This window comes from Cupressus sempervirens, chromosome 9 (genome assembly GCF_028749045.1).
Source record: "Cupressus sempervirens isolate cs-2001-9-10 chromosome 9, ASM2874904v1, whole genome shotgun sequence".
In the NCBI taxonomy this organism is placed as follows: domain Eukaryota; kingdom Viridiplantae; phylum Streptophyta; class Pinopsida; order Cupressales; family Cupressaceae; genus Cupressus; species Cupressus sempervirens.
Genome location: NC_143126.1, coordinates 699,726,395 through 699,746,482, shown reverse-complemented (window position 1 = coordinate 699,746,482; position 20,088 = coordinate 699,726,395). Strand labels below are relative to the sequence as shown.

The 20,088-nt window shown below is 33.0% G+C and overlaps 1 pseudogene; it reads right to left on the bottom strand.

Annotated features, from left to right (window-relative positions):
• LOC149540652 ((R)-mandelonitrile lyase-like) overlaps positions 1–17,198 on the bottom strand; it is a 223,609-nt pseudogene extending 206,411 nt beyond the window's left edge.
• Positions 17,199–20,088: the final 2,890 nt, after the last annotated feature.

Below are 20,088 nucleotides of genomic sequence, written 5' to 3'. Positions count from 1 at the left end.
TCCCTATCTCCATCTCCATGTATTGAGAGTGAAGATTATTAGTACTCAGCGTAACCATTCCAAATGGTTGTACCTATATATGTATATCCCATCCGGCCTCCCTCAAATGCAACTGTCGTCATAGGGCTCTCATCTTCCACGGATAGACATTTCACCTTCCCAAATATCAATTTTAGAATGCCAGGGACTTCATTATCTTCCGAGCCATTCTTGCTGTACCCACAGTGTTCTCTGTTTGATCTAACTGTCCCGATCACTGGCATGAAGTTACTGCCTGTATACCATTCTTGATTATTTAATAAAATAGGAATCCTTTAAATCATATTGCTATGCATAGCCAATTCTTGAATTCCGTACAAACAAATGATATTCATAATTAAGACTGATATAATCCAATACATGTATCAGTGTGACTTCCTATTCACTATAACATTCCTTCACAAGAATCAAACCAAAATTAGGGATCGGTACAAAAAAAAAGTTCATTTCATAGCCCGATTCATTATACTATTGAATCATTTATAAAAGATAACCAAAATCCGAGTCTCATTCACTGTCATACTATTTGAAAAAAATATCAAAGTCGATACTTCATTCTATTATTTCCTTATTCATTACATTTTGTTATCCCCTACATCGAGACTCAATCTGCTACCGTTATCTTCATTTATTGGTTCTTCAATAAAGAACTCCCACAACTGAATTCAACTAATTTAGGAAACTAACTTTCCACTTTGCAAACTTACTCTAACTCCCTTATCGGTTATTCAAGACCGATTTTAATAAACTTTAAACATATTAACTACTATAGTTAATATATTTTATTATTATTCTACGACATTTAGACTATTTGGACTCCATTACATCAATAAAATGTGAAATGGCTTACTAAGCCATATTACATTAACAATTTATATTCCCTTATTTATCAAACTTTTATGATGCACCTGCATCATACTCCTAGGGACACAAAAATTCAAGTCCCATTGAATTGCCATAATCTTCTTTCGAGTCTTCCAGTTTGAATATGTCATTTGATGGACACCTGCAAAAATAAAGATAGCTACAAACATTGCTCCTGATGAAAAATTTGAGTCCAAAATCAACTCATTAAAATATAGGCCCAACTCATAGGCATCAACAGTAATACACTCCACCATGTATTTTCCCTGCATACATGCACAAAATAAGACAAACATTTCTCCTCCAGTTATTTGAATACTGGATTGATCCTCCAAAGGAATCAAAATGCCATCACTATATCTAGCGAGGGAAAAGTTTCCTTCATAATGAACTACTTCCATATTATCATGTATGCTCACCAACACTAATTCTTTATCATGATAGATCACATCATCTGGCTCATCATCATAAACTATATCCCTCTCTTCAAGATTTTCTGGGATTAAATCATCACTGCCCAAATCAACAATCTTCTCAGCATCTTTTTCTTCAGCAAGAACCTTCTCAACACAAGGCTCATCCACAACCATCTTCTCCTCACCAACATCGGTCTTCTCCTCTTGTCCTTCCAAGGCTTGAGAAAGTGTGAGCTTTTCTGAGTTAATGTTTGGAAGGATAAATGCATATTTGGTTGAAGGGAAAGTAACATGGCCAAATTAAAGCTAATCTCATCTATGAAAGGTATATGCATGGGAGGAAAAATGAATGCATAATTACAATCTCTTTCAACATTTTTCAAATAAGCATCTTTCACAAAGGTCGATGAAATGTGAATAAAGGTTTCCATACATTGAATTTCTTGAACTTTTGACTGCTCATGTGATGTTTCCTCTGCAAATTGCTGCATTGATTCCTCCAAAGGAAAATAGTGAAAAATATTTGTGGGAGGCTAAAAAATATGTGAATCTTCTTCTACCTCTTGATTGTCCTCTGAATCCTCTTTAGAAGCACTATCTTGTTCATGCATCACTTCATTAATTTCTTTTTCTTCAAAAATTTTGTCTTTCTTTTCCATTTCTGGGCAATCATTTGATGCTTTAGGCTATAGTAATGCTTTATTAATCTCTGAGAGATCAAATAAGAACAATTCACAATCAACTTCATGCTTGCAGGAAGAGCCATCCAAGCACACTGATAAATATTACATTGTGTGATCAGCCGTACTTTTCAAAGAGTATTCATCATCAATACTTTCTTGCATATGTTCATCCATCATACCTCCCCAAACAACACCATTTGGTGGAATGTCATCAGAATTCTCAAATACAAAAGAATCAAATTCTGAAGTTTGAAAATTTCCTTATAAATTTTCATTTGATCTCTCAACCTCCAGTCTTTGTTCAATAGGAGATATATCAAGGCTAGTTATTGAGTTAATTGACTATGAGGCATGTTCATCATCATCATCATCAACATTTAGATGGTAGGCTCTAGCTACACTATAGGGAGCACTTTCAATCATAGAAGGGGCTAGGTGATCTTCATCATTGAAAACCATTAAACTTTGATAAATAGGAGGTGTTGATTTAATTGTTTTGAGAATGAGCATTTTTTGTTTAGGATTTTCCTCCAGATAATTCTATTGTTCATAGAGATAAGTTCCTTCCTATGCAATTTCTTTACACTTCTTTCCACTTAAAATCATATTGTCATCTAAATTAATAGCCTCCCTTTGTGCATCTTGCAACCTTTGTAATTTTAATCGTAGAAGCAAGAATTTAACTTCATTTTGCATGGCAACAATAAATATACACAACTACTTATTCTCACTCGGTTGGATGGGTAGAGGAATCCTACCAACACTTCTATTGAATCTATCAACAAATCTCTCATGGCTTCCCCTTCATTGACCTTGATTTGAAAGAAATTTAATAACATCTTAGCAACATCCACCATAGGCATAAACATATATAAATCTTTTACCTCAAGATCATTCCAGCAAGTGATGCAACTATCTGGTAAACTCTAGAACCAATCTTTTGCACTTCCATTGAAGCTATCAACAAATAATCTAAAAAAGATGTTCTCCTCTTGCACACCAAGAATCCCATAGGAAACTATAAATGCTTTGATCTTATCACTAGGGTCTTGGTTTGTCTCAACAGAAAACTTGGAGAAGTATTCGCTTGATCTTTTAGGGAGAGCTGAATATTGGTTTAAAGAAAATGACCCAATTTGAGTCCCCCATGGCTAGGCTACAACCAAAGCCATAACACCAAAATTCTTTCACCAAAATGAATTAGAGTTGCCAAACTCCATCCTTAGTGAGGTACCTTTAGATTTCCAAGAAAATAAAATCATTGGAACTTGCTTTCTTTCCCCAATAGAGTCACCAAAAAATATTAGTAAATAGTTTTTCCCTTCAACAAGAATTATAAAACACGACTCAATACACCCAACAATAAGGAAAAAATGTACTACCAGTTAGATCAGTTATCATTGATTGATAACTATCCTTTGAATTAAGAGGTGCAACTCCCTCATAAAAGATATTCAATGAATGTGATTTATGGTTGTGTCTTTAACCTGAAGACACAAAAGGATTTCTAACACCCACCCATCAACATGAGGTGAATATAATTACCAAACCTATGAATAAAGAAGGAAGACAAATAAATAATCCTATGATTGATTATTCAACTTCCCATATTACATTACAGAAGAGTTAAGAGGGATTACAAATATCATTATGCAAAAATGTGAGTATATCAACCATAAGACTACATACATCACAAATTTGGTGCAATAAACATGACTGTGTCTAAAATAGGAAATAAAAGACCATAAGATCTTTTAAACCAAAAATATGAGTGTATAGACCATAGGATAAAACACGTCCATATCCTCTCTATTTCAGAAATATAATACAATAACAATAGTATTATTCGATCCTTCCATTACAACCAGACTGCAAAACAAATCTCTCTTCCCTTATTACAAAATAGAAATCTCTTCTTCCTGAAGTAGTTGTAGAACTTGAAGATCAGAAAAGAAGAACCCCCTACAATTCATTTTTCCCTTATTAAATAACCTTGTAAATAAGTTTGGCAACTACCCCAACTTCTTACCAAAACAATATCCCCCTTACAATGATAATTAATTCTATATAAGAATCAATTATTTACATTGTTTTTCCATTTTAACCCATTTCATTTCTCCTCGTACAAGTTTTCTTTAAAGTACAATAATAATTAATTCTTTTAAATAATTAATTATTTTAAATTCTCTCTTTTAACTTTATCCCTCAACTTCCAAATCTCCACCTTCATGCTTTGATTTTTTAACTATTATGTGTAATAATTACTTTGCACTTTATATTAACATTAATTCTCAAAGAATTAACTTATTTCATGTTTATCAACTTTCCCTTAGAATTATTATGTGAGCGATTAATGTCATATTGTTAATCAATTATTTTGCATTTGAAAATGATAATATTTAATCTTTTTAAAGAATTAAATATTATACAATGCAAAATAATTTATAAATGATAACCTTTAAAAGCTTACCATTTTTGTTTGATTCTCACATACTTGAGTCAGAGAGAAAAATTCAGGGTTCCAAAACCTTAGATAACACTATTATACAAAGATTAGAAATATGTTTCCAAGTAAAATTAGGTGGCAATATCTATGAATAGAGATATGGAAGGATTTCCTAATGTTCTCTGAGATGATCAAGCATCAAAACACTCCATTTGTTGTAGTTCCTTGTTGTCAACTTTAGTCTTATACCAGATTGACATATGTGACAAGACTCCATGAGATCATTGTATGTATGGACCCCCTAAAATGCAAAAGAGATCAATCAACCCCCCTTAATATATGATTTGACAATTAGTGTGATAGACACATGCCAATTTAGGGCCTATTTCTAAAAGTAGCATTTTTGTCCACAAAAACCTATAATTTGATTGCAGATCTAGAAAGTAGACCAAAAAAATGCACTTTCAAAAAAAATAGAACCTGATTTGGAGTCCAAATGAGCCCATACTAAGCATTTGAAGTGGCAAAATTTGGGATTTTTGAGTTGGAGGAAAAAATTAGGAATAGAGATCTAAAACCACCTACACCAATGTGTAAATCATGAAATTCTACCTAAAAACAAAAAACTTGCTCGAAAAAATGAGTTTGTATGGGTGAGATATCACTGTTGGAAAATCACCGCTATTATTATTTTTCTTGAGTCATCGTTGTACCTCCAAAAATCAAATGACTCTAGATGTTGCCTCAAATGTCTAATTTGGATTAAAAAAATCCAATTTGGGGTTTCTTTGACCTTCTGAATGTGATGTAAATATCTGATTTGCACCAACAAGCTTCACTATTCGCTTGCAAAATATCTCTCCTACAGGCTTGATAGCCAAAAAAAATCTAGAAATTAGTGCAGATTAGAAAACCAATTACAGAGAAGTAGATGAAAAAAAGGTAGATCTAAAAATTAAATGTACAGATCTAAAATGATCATACCAATTTTGCAAATTGGGCCTTTGGTTTGCCAGTTTATAAAAAGAAAATTTCCTCAATTTTGACTATTGCCCAACATAGGCAAATTTATAGTCAATTCACCAAATTGACATTTTGGATGCAATGATGAGGTCCATTCTGGCACTAGACACTCCCAATATCTATAGATTCTCTAGATTCGGGTCGAGGTGCTGAAGGAATAATGGTCTTGAATGGCTATGAGAAGAGAATCTCCTCAAGCTCTAATACCATGTAAAAATTTGGTATAGCTTTGATACCATGTAAGAATTTTCCTCAGGCAAATATTCACCCAAGATCAAGGAACTCAAGCACAAGAAAAATAGTAGACCAAGAAAGTATGATCAATATGATAATAGATTATCTCAAGCACATAAGCATGTACATACACACTAGGAGTTCATGTATATAAAGGCCTCTAAGATGCATCTAGAATGTGTCTAAAAAGAACTAGGTGATAAGCATGAAAACTAAGCACATATTCTCCATAATGAGAGGATAAGCATGATGAGATGTCTCATGTGTATAGATGTTGTAGACACTATGTGCATAATTATAGTGTTAACTCCTATGTTGTTAATGTGACAACTTACAAGAGTACGCAAACTCCTAGGTTACTAATAAATAAATAATAAAATATGCATTAACCTAAGTAAACTTAAGTAAGTATAAATAGTAAATACTTATTTACACCAATAGAACTAATTAACGAAGCAACTGACTTGCCAATTCAAATTATTGTTCTAGATTATCCTTCGGGTTCTTCCTGATCATAGAATTCTTTGCATCTCCTTAGATGGTCTTCCCTTAATCAGATATCCTTCTTTATTCATATCTTATCTTCTTCCACAATTCCCATTTCAATCCATAGCTTGACCTTTCATATATATGAAACCCAACATAATGTTAGCTTGAATACCTCCACAAATAAACAATTAACATCCACTAAGTCAACTTGCATAAACCAAATAATAAACAAAATTGTTCTTTTGTAGTTCAAATAACACTTAAACTAGGTCACTTGGTTACCACTAAGGCCCTTGGTAATTGACCCAACTTAGTTTACATTGAACCCCTTTAGTAACTAACCTGACTCGATTTACATAGGAATACTTCAATGACTGACCTAGCTCAGTTTGCACTTGATCACTAAACTTAGCTTCTTCTAAACCTTTTTTCAGCTGATTCTAGAGTCTTCTAAGCTCAATTCCTACTAGCAGTGATAGGTTGGAAGTTGACATTTGTATAACATCAATGACAATATAAAATTGAATAATTTTTTTTAATAGAAAGGTGATATTATTATTCTATTTGCTAGGTTGTTAGGCATTAGATCCAATAAGTGTGCCAATGAAATAGCTATGTGGTTTGGTATTAAGACTCTGCAAGACATAGGAGTGGACAAAATTGAGTTGGAGGGAGCCTCAAAGCTCATTATTGACATCCTTTCAAATAGAGTCAAATTTCCATGGATTATTTCACCTATAATTAACAATTGCAAATTAAGGATTTGATCATTTAGTTGTGTGCTAATTAAACAAACCCATAGAGGAGGGAACAAAGCTAACAACTACAATAATGAGGCTTTAACCCTTTCGAAACCAAAAAGGACGATCCATATTATTTCAATAATAAATTTTAATCACGAATTCATCTTAACTCATATCTCTCTCTTTTATTCCCCAAGATGTTTAATTATATTGTTTTTAGATATCTATGGAGTCAAGTTGGAAAGTACCCCACTCAATCAAGGAATTTTGTGTCACATGTCAACATGTTTTACTACATGGGTCACATCAATAGTAGGGAAAGAGAAAGATATGAAAAGTATGAAGCTAGGATCAAGAGAAAGATTTGTGGCAAGATATTTTTAATTTTAACTCCTAAATTTTTTTCACCCTTATTTGGAAATGGAAAGTTTCCCTCTGTATTCAAAGTTTTTTAATAACATCCATATTCCTCATTTTTTGGAGAAAGTGTCCATTACAAGGAGGGTTGAAGATAAACGTGTTGCCAAGATAAACTTGTGATGTAATAGAATTCTAGGTTTCCTTTCTATCCTTCTCATATTTGTTCATTCTACCAGTTAATGACAAGTTTTAATGGTTGTCAAGTTACAATCATTGTCGAGTTCTTGTATATATCAAATTTTCCAATGTTGGTTGAGCATTTCTATATGTGTTGATTTGTCTAGCTTTGACTAATTTTTCCTTCATGTGCCAAGTGAACCTAATATTTGTCGATGCTCTTGATTCCTTCCTTTACCAAGTTTGTCTAGGGATGGTTCTTAGTTTAAGCTAATTTGTGTAAATAATTTGGATCGTGAATTCAATGTTTGGATATTGTCTTGGAATGTGCATAGATAATTTTAAGGTCAACCTTTTTGTTATGTAATGATCTAGAATCTTCTATAAGCCTTTTTGGAAAGCATAAACATGGGTGTTAAGGTTTAGGTGAAAGGGAGACATAGAGATTTCAAGAGGAGATGTTCCTAGAATAGAGAATTGAAGTTGGATCATGGATTTTGAAGAAGTATTTTACTAGCCATAACCTAGAAGGCCTTATAGGTGGCATGTATGCCAATGAATCAATTAAGTGTTGTTTTTTCTCTCCTTGGTGTTATTCCCTATGTTATTTTCTTTCATTTTGTTTACTTAGCAAGGTGATTGGATAGTTAGGTATTCCTCCAGCCCTAGATTTTTTATCCCTCCTTGCATTAATTGGTATCAAATCTTGAGGTTCATCCTTGTGGAGATTGGATCATATAGAACCCTATGTTGGATTTGGTTTAGTGTGATAGACATGTGGATTAGACCTATCACTTGCAAAAAGTTATGATCTTGTAGGAACCTATTTTTAAATATGGTTTTAGATAGAGAAAGTAGTGACACTGCTATTATGGAAAAGTTGAGACAAATTGTAGCTAGATTAGATGTTGTGGAGATAACCAAGAGGAGAGGAATGGATCTTGATGATGTGAGTGATGATGAAGCAATAGCACCAAACCCTAATCCAAAACTTGAGGAAGACCATGATGAGGAAAGATTGTTGAGAGTATTATCTAGGGCACATTCAAATCTTGCTATAGAAGTTTTTCCTTATGATGGAAAATTGGACACCAATGTTGTGTTTGATTGGATCTCTGATATGGAGAAGTTCTTTGATTTTTGATGAAATCCTTATGGTAGGAAGGTGAATATTATAGTCACTAGGTTGAAAGTTCATGCCTCGCTATGGTGTTTGCAAAATAATAGACAGAGGAGAAGAAAAGACAAGATCAATATTTGGATGAAAATGGTGAACAAAGTAAAGAAGAATTTCCTTCCCATTGATTACCAAGTTAGCTTGTTGAGAAAGATACACAATTTGAGACAAAAGGACATGACTATGAAAAAGTATTTTAAATTTTTTATAGATTGGACATCAAATTTAGATATATAGATTATATGGTTGAGAAAGTTATAAGGTACCTGAATGGATTGAGATCTAGAATTGAAGATGAGATAAGTTTTGTGAAATTGGAAAGTGTGGAACAAGCATATCAATATGACTTGAAAGCTAAGGATATTTTGACAAAGAATCATGAACAAAGACAAAGAGCTAGAGGTGGTAGATTTCAGAGAGGTAGAGGTAGATCTTATGAGAAGGTGGTAGATCTAAAAATTCTATACAATATAAGGGAAAATTTGAGCGAAAAAGTGATGACAAAGACAAGACCAAGTAGAAGGGTGGTAATTCTTACTAAGGAGGTACTATTTATTATCAAGTAAGAGGTAGTTCTTATTCTAGAGGTGGTTTTTTATGGTAATTATTTTAGATGTGGTAAATAAGGGCATAAATCCTTTGAGTATAGATAGTTTGGTGAAGATGAACAAGGTAATATAAGTGTTGTGATTCAAGGAGACCTTGAAGGTTCACGAAGTGGACCTAAGGTAGGAGAAAATCTTATGGTAAGGAAAAAAATTTGTAATAAGGGAATTGATGAAGAACCTATTCTGAGGAGAAGTCTTTTCAAGACCAAATGCAAGATGGCAAGAAAATATTGCAAAGTAATTGTTAACAGTGGTAGTTCATCAAATTTCACATTAGAGGATCTCGTTACAGAGTTATAGTTGTAGATGTTGAGACACCCTAAACCCTATCATGTATCATGGATTAAGGATGAGCATAAAGTCTTGTAAGTCAGTGGTGTGTGGTGAAATTCAAGATTGGAAACTATTTTGATGAAGTTCTATGTGATATTATGCCTATGGATTGTTGAAATATTTTGTTGGGTGGACCTTAGCAGTATGATAGATATGTTGTGCTAGTAGTAACCAAGTCACAAATAGAGGCCTAGAAATAGAAGATAGTAGATGTCAAGTGACAATAGAAATTGGTAGTTTTAGCCGAATGACATCAGAAATTGAAAGGTTTCTAAATGAGTGTAAGGAAATTATTGCTAAAGATACACATTATGGCTTACCACTAGTAAGGAGCATAAGTAATCGTATGGATCTAATTCTTGGAGCTAGTTTTCCTAATAAAGCACCGTATAGATTGACACCTACAAAAAATGTAGAACTTAATAGACAAGTGCAAGAGCTATTGCAGAAAGGTTTGATCACATAAAGTTTGAGTCTATATTTTGTACCTATTCTATTAGCACCTAAAAAGAACAGAGAATGTGTACTGATTCCAGAGCTATTAACAAAATAACAGTGTAATATAGTTTTCCTATGTAGAGGATGGATGAAATAATGTATTGTTTGAGTGGACCAAATATTTTACCAAGATTGATTTGAAGAGTGTTTATCAACAAATTAGAACAAGAGAATATTATGAATGGAGGTCTTCTTTCAAGAAAAAAGATGGTTTATATGAATGGTAGGTTATAGGTTATACCTTTTGGTTTGACTAATGCACTAGGTAATCTCATGAGGTTAATGAATGAAGTTCTCAAGAGATTTTTGGGTAAATTTATTATTGTTTATTTTGATGATATTTAGATATTCAATAAGACCAAGGAAGACGATCTTGAGTACGTTAGACAAGTATTACAAAGATTTAAAGAGGAGAATTTGTTGATTAATTTGAAAAATTATTCCTTTATGAGAGAGAAATTTGTATTTGGGATTTATGATTTTAGTTGATGGTTTGAGAATGGATTCTGAGAAGCTTAAACCTACACCTAAGAATGTGGGTGAGGTAAGATCATTTCATGGTTTGGCTAGTTTCTATAGAAATTTAATAAAGAATTTCAAATCTATTTTTAATAATATGACTGAGACAATGAGAGGAGACAAAAAGGATTTTAGGTGGACACATGGAGCTGATAAGAATTTTGAGACTTTGAAAAAAAAGGTTTCTAATTTACCTATATTGGTTTTACTTGATTTCAACAAGTATTTTAAATTGAAAGTAATGCAAGTGGCAGTGCAATAAGAGCTATGTTGAATCAAGCAGGTAAACCTATTACTTTTTGTAGTGAGAAGTTCAATGATGCTAAAAGTAATTATTATGTGTATGATTAAGATTTTTGTGCTATTATTCAATTCTTAAAGAATTGGAGACATTATTTGATTGCTAAGGAGTTTGTGTTATATATTGATCATAAAGCTTTACAATGTTTGGGAACTCAACATAAGTTGAACTAGAGACATATGAAGTGGGTTGAATATTTATAGACTTTCATGTTTGTGATCAAACATAAAAGTGGAGTCACTAACCAAGTTATTGATGTATTGAGTAGAAAACGTTTTTTTTTTACTAAGGTGAAAGTTGAAATTCTTAGTTTTGATGAAATGAAGGAGTCCTATGATACTGACCTTGATTTTTCTAAGGCATGGAGAGAGTGTAGAGCACTAAATCTATTAGATCAACTAAGTAATTTTGATGAGTGTTTCATTCAACAAGGTATGTTATTCAAACAAATTCAGTTGTGTATACCAAGAAGTTTTATGAGATTTAAGTTGGTTAAAGAAAAGCATTGTCGTGGTTTGGCTGGAAATTTTGGAATTGATAAGATGTTGAGTTTGTTTAGAAATAAGTATTATTGGTCATAGATGTATAAGGATGTTAATATTTTTGTAAGGAGTTGTAGAATTTGTCGTGTTATAAAAGGAGTAAGTCAAAGTACTAGATTGTATACACTCATTTATATTCCTATGAAACTTTGGAATGACATCAATATGGATTTTGTTCTTTGATTACCTAAGACAACAAGAAGGTATGATTCCATATTTGTCATTGTGGATATATTTTCTAAAATGGAAAATTTCATACCATGTAAGAAGACATTAGATGCTATGCATATTGCTGATATTTTGTTCAAAGATATTCTTAGATTGAATCAGTAACCAAAAAGTATTATTTCTGACAAAGACAACAAGTTTGTTGGTTATTTCTAGAGGACTTTGTGGAAGAAGGTGGATATTGAGTTTAAGTTTAGTTCTACTTTCCATCCATAGAAAGATGGATAGATGGAAGTTTTGAATAGAACCTTGGGTTATCTTTTGAGATGTTTAGTGGGAGATAAGTCCAGTAGTTGGGATATGGTATTGGCACAAGTTGAGTTTGCATATAATAATTTTGAAAATAGGAGTACAGGAAAAACACCTTTTGAGATTGTTACTAGAATGCAGCCAAGAGGACTATCAGATTTGAGGGATGTTGCTGGTGAAGAGTAGACAAGTGTTGAAGGGGAAGAAATTTCTGGTTTTATGAAGCCTTTTCATGAGGAAGCTAAGTTTAAGTTAAAAAAAAATTAATCAAAAGTATGAATATTTGGTGAAGTGGAAGAACATACTAGAAGATGCTACATGGATTTATGAATTTGAGTTGGATTCAGCTCAGGTTGTGACACTTGTATGATTTAAGAGAATTATTTCTTTCAACACCGGTTATCTAATGTAGGAGCATTATGGGTTTCCTTGCTATCCTTCTCATTTTTCATTTATTTTTCTAGACAATTTTGAGTTCCATTGGTATTGAGTTCCAATCATTACCGATTTTTTATATGTGCCAAGTTGTCTAGTGTTGGCCAAGTGTTCCTTCATGTGTTGAGTGAACCTAATATTTGCTAATTCTCGACTCCTTTAACCAATTTTTTCTAAGATTGGTTCTTAATTTGAGCTAACTTTTGTAATTAATTTGGATCATGAATTTAATGTTCAGATCTTGTCTTGAGATATGTGCAGACCATTTTAAGGTTCACCTTTCTATTATGTAATGATCTAGAATGTTTTGTAAACCATTTTAGCAATTATAAATTGGGGTTTTTAGATTTAGGTTAAAGGGGGACTTGGATATTTGGAAAGGAGATGTTCTCAAAATGGTGAATTGAAGTTGAATCATGGATTTTGAACTTATATTTTGTTGGCCATAACCCAGAAGGCCTTATAGCTGGACATGTATGTTGATGAATTGATAAAGTTGTGTTGTCTCTTCTCTCCTTAGTTTTGTTCTCTATGTTTTTTTCCTTCATTATGTTTACTTAACAAGGTGATCAAATAGTTAGGTTTGCCTTTGGCACTAGATTCTTGATCCCTCCTTGCATCAACTTGAGCCCCGAGAAAACTAACCAATTGCTTGAGAAGAATAATGTCATGGGTGGTCTATTGAAGCATGTGGAACCTAGAAACAACAAATAATTAGAGCATACCAAGGATATTTGGGGTTATTTTGTCAAGGAGGGATTACATTCTTATATCTTGGTGATGAAAAGCCATAATATCACCCTTTCGACTAAGTTTTTTAACTTGTGGAACAAGGATAAGGTGGAGATAGGGAGTATCAATTTTATGGTGACACCAAAGATGATCAGTAAAGTGATGGGCCTAGATTGTGTTATTGTTCAAATTGGAAAAAGGTACACTAGATTGTAGCAAATTTAGGCATAAATTCTTTTAAGGAATAGAAAAACCAATTGAAGTCTATTTTGGAAATTGGTATGATAGGGTCTTCATTCCTAGTCCTTTTAGAGCCATATATTACTAGTTAATCAAGTATTTCACTTTTGAAAATTGGTATATGTCCTATCATGGCTAAAATTTTCCTTTTCTTAATATGTTGAGACATGAGGAAAAGTGAACATCTCATTCTTCCTACATTCCTCTCTGGTAAACATTATCATCCTAGGAGAAAACCCTCCTATTCACCAAGGGCTTATTTTTGTCCTTTACCATCATGTATGTGCTCACCATCTTAGGTTTCATAGATGTCTCTCCTCTATTGAAATCCCTACTACTCCTAAAGGGCCTAAGTATTAGAGGTGATTAAAGAAATCTTCTCTATAGCCATCCCAGTCCATAGAAAACCCTCATTCCTCCAAGCCCAAGAAGCTTAGCATTTCTATAGAACAATCCCTTTTGCTTGAAATGTAAGAATGTTTCTACTAAATCTAGGCTAGCTGGTACCCCTAAAAAAATAAAATGGTAGAAGACATTATTGACATTGACGAAAAATGATGGGGAGGAATTTTTTGATTTTGAGGTAGAGGAAGGAGCTATGGACTGCAAAAAATAGATTCAGAATACTAGTTCTAGGGAGAGAAGATCAATGAGATTAAAAAAACAAAAAGGGTAGAGATATAAGGAAGAAAGAAATGACAATTCTCACAATTCTCAAAAGGAGGATAAGGAGGAAGAGACAAAAGTGGAGAAAATGTTGGAGAAAGTAGTGGGTTGCTCCTCTGAAGATGTAGATTTTGAAGCAAAAGTGGAGGATATCGAAGAGGATAAAGTGGTGGTGGACCTAAGGGTTTTTGGTGATGAAGAGATCAATTCCTTTGATAAAACTAAGGTAGGGGAACAAGATTTCTTCCCTCCTATTGTTGAGAGACTTCAAAAAGGATTGTGAAAAAAGTTTCGCTGAAAGTAATGAGAAGATTGATGAGCTAAACAATAAATCCAAAAATACCATAACTGGACATGAACTGAGAGTATCTATTTTTGCTATTTGCAAGGTGTAGAAGGAAATGATGAGAAAGGCTATGTTGGGGGTGATCAATGGGAAGAGTAAACTGAGAAAGGCAAGCCAAACCAAGGAAGAAAAGTGCAATGAAATAAAGTGTGTCATATAGATCAAGAACTAGATTGAAGAGATCAAGTACTTTCATGAAGATTTGGAGAAAATCAATCAGCCCTAGCTCCTCTTTTCTGTGTTTTAGGCACTTTTTTAATTTTCTCATCATTACCTATCTAATATGTGTTTTTTAAATTACGTTACTAGGCCATCAACACTGTCGAGTTGGTTTTTGATAATTGATAACACTGATAATCCCCACTATTGTTGAGGTAGTCAGACATTTATTTTGGTTAGTAATTTTAGTGGTTTAAAGATCAGACTTTTGTTAGTATCAAGTATGGATGGTTTAAACTACTTGAAGAAAATGATGTGTTTGGATTATTTTGATGCCCTATAAGTTTTGGTTGGGACTCTAATCACTATGGTTAGAGTTGCTTATCTGTTGCTTGGTTGTTATGGCCCAGGGTAGAAATGGTATGTAATTTTTTACTATTATTTGGGTTCATGACTCTCTTCCTGCCTTTTTAAATCAAGATTAATTTTGACATTCCATTCTTAATTTTTGAAATAAATTTATGATGCACAATGGGTATAAATGCCAAATTGATAACATTACACCTACTCAAAATAATTTAATAATTTTTGTATATTGAAGGATGCAATCTATAAATTCAATATAGAGAAATAAGTATTTATATTTTAAAATCGATAAAAACTATTTAGCACTCGCATTTTCTTAAATATAAAAGTGGAGCCCCCAATCTTTGTACCCTCCAAATGATCCAAAGCATACCCATTGTAAAGAAGCACTCCTGCTTCAAGAAGAGCTTCTTTTGCAGTTGATGTCTAGACAAAAAGGGGATCTGGTCTAAATGCATTCATTTTCTCCACCCAGAGAAAAGACTGATTCACCAGTTTCTCATCCCATCTCATTCCTCGAATATATTCCAAGCTTTCTCTACTATAAAACCCAGCATTAATGGAAGTTCCACCTCCTAAAACTCTGGCTCTATCAACCTGAACTCAATCCTTTGTTATAACTCCCCGAGCTATGGAAGTGTAGTTATCTTCTTCTCTCAATGGTTTGCCATAGGCATCAGCATTCTCAATGTTAGGATTTCCATAAGGAGAGCCTCCTCTCTCCAGTAGCAAAATAGAAAAGTTTTGTGAGAGAGTTGCAGGGAGGACACCCAGTTGTACCTTCTCCAACAATGATGTAATCATATCTTTTTGCAGATGCTTTCTCAGCATCCAAAGTCATAAATGGGTATGGATAGATCTCAACACCTATAATTTATTTTGGAAATTAGAAGAAGAGTAGAATTTTATCAAAGGGTGAAATATTTATGATCTTAATGATTTATAGTAGAAAACACTTTTAAAAATATACCAAAAATACTATGCTTTTGCATATCTGAAACAAAATTCAATATTTGAACTTGATAGTACATTTTTTCTGGAGATACTCTAAGCTGATAAATAATTGTAACAGAGAGTGGAAAGTAATGATAGTAAGTGCTTAATAGTTTTTTCTATTGTTGTATTTTAAATTTTTTATATTGAATTTGATTTTTAAATTTTTACTTTTAATTTTTCATTTTAGGTTTTGTATAAGTTCTATGGTTATAAATAAAAAAATAAGGAAATGATACAATTGAATTCAAAAAAGTTTCAAAGACTAGAAGATAAAAAGAGAAGGGAGACTCATTTATTTTAATTGATATAAAAGAAGGTAATAAGAAAGGAGTCAACAAAAGTTTAAAATATTGGATAAGTAAGACAATAAGATAACATCTATATAATTCTTCCAATTTTATATTTACAATTACTTATTATTAACATAATTTCTAGAGGTATTATATGGTTATTGGTTTCGGATTCTGGTCAAAATCCCTTTGCTTTTCAAAATTTAAAACTTTTAACTGTTGGACACTGGTTCTAGCTAGTTTTGGCTCTTTTCAAAAGCCCTTTGAATCCACTTCTTATGATTTTTGTTCTCATATTCGACTTGATCTTACTTTGGCAATCTTACCTTTTGTTGGGGCCCTATCCCACTTTATCTAATAGAACATAATTTTTGAAGGACCACTTAGTAGTGTAGCAATAATATAGTTACAGCACAACCAAGGTTCAAATTCATTTTGAACCAAACAAGTGTTAAGGCTGGTTTGAGTGCATCTTGGTAGAAGTGCAAGAGTATTGGAGAGAATAGTGTGTAGGACGAGTTTCGAGGTGCAAGTGTTATTGCAATAAGGAGGTTGGTAAAAAGGCGTTGCCAATGAAAGGTCTCGCATATCAAAAAGGGGTGACCATGAGATCACTCCTGAACAAATTTGGCAAAATAGATACCCTTTAGTCCTTAAATCTTAATGGAAGAAACCACCCACAAACCTGAACCTTCAAAAATTAATATAGTCAAAATATCTATTATGCCTCACTTTTTTATCAAAATATTTCAAATGTAGATTATTTTGTCATACATAGCTAAAAAAATTATGATATTTTCTTGTTATTCTAATGCTAATGAATATATAAAAGAAACAAGTACATTTAACATATCTACTCTAATATTAATACGTATAATCATAATTTTCCATGAAGCGCCTGATAAAAAATGTATGATAACAATGTTATAATGAAATATAAAATTAAAAAAAATAAAAACCTGTATGAACCAGAGTTGGGTGTCGCTATGTGCATTCTAGCTAAGAACAGGAGGCATGGGATGAGGACTAGAAGCTCCATTCTTGCTCACAAATCTCATAATCTCTTTCATTTTTTTAATTTTCAAATCTGATTAGCAAGTTCCACCCATTTTATAACTCTCAAGTTGATGCAGGAGCATCCAGAGGTATAAGGGCAATCCTGTGTCACCCAAAAAAATGTACTTAGACTTAGTTTCTATTTTATGTCTTTACATTTTTGGATACCCATTTGGCTCAAATAAAGGTTCCAACTCTCATAGTTCAACTATCAGTGCATTTGAAAATCCCGAAAAAATAGGAGCATGCAATTTGACCATCATTTTGGTGACCTAGAAGGTGCGACTTGGCCAGATGAATGTAATTGAGATTTAGAGCATTCCAAAAAAAGAATCAGGTCAAAAGGCCCCACGGTTTGAAAGTTATTGCAATTTTTCGGGTTTTGGAGACCTCCTAAGAATGCTTCGAAGTCAAGTTTGGGGCATTATATGACCTCAAAAAGGGTCAAAAAATGGGGGACGAGTGAACCTTGTCCATAGGGCTATAGAGCACTTCGAGAGCTTTCCAAAAATGTAAACGGTTCGTCAATCGGAGTTACGGTTCAAAAGTTATGCCTCCCGGAAGTTCGGCTACCGTTTCTGGATTCTTCTAGAATTGCACCGACTTCTAATGCAGCTTTCGGAACCTTCTATTTTGTCGGTGGATGCCTACTAGCACTTTCTAGAATGTACTCCTAGCCCTTAACCCTCCGGGGTCTATTTAAGGAGATTTCTAGCATTGTAAAAGGCAGTTCGGATTAGAGCTTGAGAGGAGGTGCTAAAAGGAGAAATATTCTCCAGATTTATGCTATTGTAAGCCCGCAGGGCATGTTTTGAGTTTATTTTCTCTGCACTGTTTGTACCAGCTTATTTTCTCAATTAATATAATTCCCCCTTTCTATTGTGTCTATTCTGGTTGTTGGGTTGTGTCCCCATCACAAGTGATATCGGTTTGAATTGAATATTTAAAGCCATTTGTTGACCTATACAAAAAGAGAATTTTGTCATGGCAACATATACAATTTTACTTGAGAAATTACTTGCGTATTACTAGAAGTTTCAAATCACATTGAAGTGTCATATTTTATGATGAATATTTGATGTAATGCATGCATCATTATGTTTAGTGCATAGATTGGTTTTTCCTCAAGTCACCCAAACCAAAAAAGTTGTTCCAGTTGACTTTGTTTGTTTTGGGTTGGGGTTGGAGGTTTCATTTTGGTCACTAACTTTGAATATTTTGGTGTTAGTCTTTGTAATTAGTAAAATATTTATATATAAAAAGGTGGACATTTAATATACTTTTAATAAAAGTGTAAGTATTAATTCTAAATTATTAAATTTAGAGTTATATGTTTAAATAATAAGTTTAAAAAGTTGGTTAGTTAATAAATTCTTATTTGTGCAAAGGTCATAGGAGTGAGGTGCAATGGGAAGCCATGGAGAATAGATGGATTTGCGTTAAATTTTGTTCAGTGCAGAAAGGTTACATAAGGCCAAAAAATTCTAGTTATGCATGGAATGAAATTGAATATTGGGACAAATAATTAGCTATATGGAAAGCTTGTGTTGGTTGTAGTTTAGGTGTCTAGAAGATTAAAGTTGTTACAATTACACTCAGAGGCACACTCAAAAATCATAGTTAATGACATTGGAGAAGGAAAGTCTCATGTTTGTAGGAAAGAAATTGTGGGGGTAGGCTTCCTATCTAAAAAAGCATCTGACAAAGAAAACTAAGTCACAAAGGTGGAGAAGTGGTACTTATGGAAGGGAGTCACAATTCAATAATTCTTTAATGGAAGTTGCTAAGATGGTTAAAGTCCTAGAGAAATGAAAAGAAAGCAAGGGATGACATGGGGGATAAAATTGGGTTCCTAATTAGGGCTGAAGTGTTACAATCTAGATCATTGACCATTTCTTTCATTTGGACACCCATTGTATTTGAGGACCTATATAAAGGCTTCACTTCTTATTTGTAAAAAGGAGGATTTTTTGGGATTTTTACTATGAGCTACATAGACAATAGAGTTTTGATTGAATTTTGGTGAATACTTGATGTGTTTTAGCTATTTTTTATTATATTGATTCTCTCATTTAGATCAACATAACTTAGATAAACTACGGTGATTGTAGTAGAAAATATGATTGCGTTTTGATGAATTTATTTTGTTCATAATTTTTGAATGTTAGTTGTTTAAAGTTGGCCTAAACCTCATTCATGCATATGCTTAACTTCTATCACTTACACTATTGTTTATGATGGTGTTTTGATGTAGTGCAAGGGAGGAGAATCCCTAAAGGAGATGTCCTAGCCCCCAAAAATTAACCACACATTGAAATACCAACAATAATGAAAAGATTTAGATGCATAACTATGTCATTTCTCATAATAGAATCATTAGATTCACATCCAACATGTTTAGTTGTAAGGCCTTCTGGGTTATGACCAAATACATAAACAATAACATGAAAATTCTGTAAGACCTCCCAGGATCCAAACTCAAGCTAGCTAGATTGAAAATCTAAAAGAAAACCCCAAGAAGAATATAATTTGTTCTCGTAAGCTACCAAAAAAAATTCTTGTTTTCCAAGTGATAGCTACCACCTCTATGAGCAGAAACTTCATTCTCTTAGCTACCCCTTCTTTCCTCCATGCTAGATGAAAATTATCCTTTAATTTTGAAAAGTTCCTCTACTTATACTAAGCCAAGACACAAGTCCACCTCACATAATAAGCATTAAATAAACACTCTTATTAAATACACACTCAAGACACAAGTCAACTTGGCTACAATAATTAAATAGATAGAATAATTAAATACTTAGGATAGGCCTAAAGTATATAATGCATAACTAACTCATAAGACCACTTAAGAATATGTGCTCTTAGATATA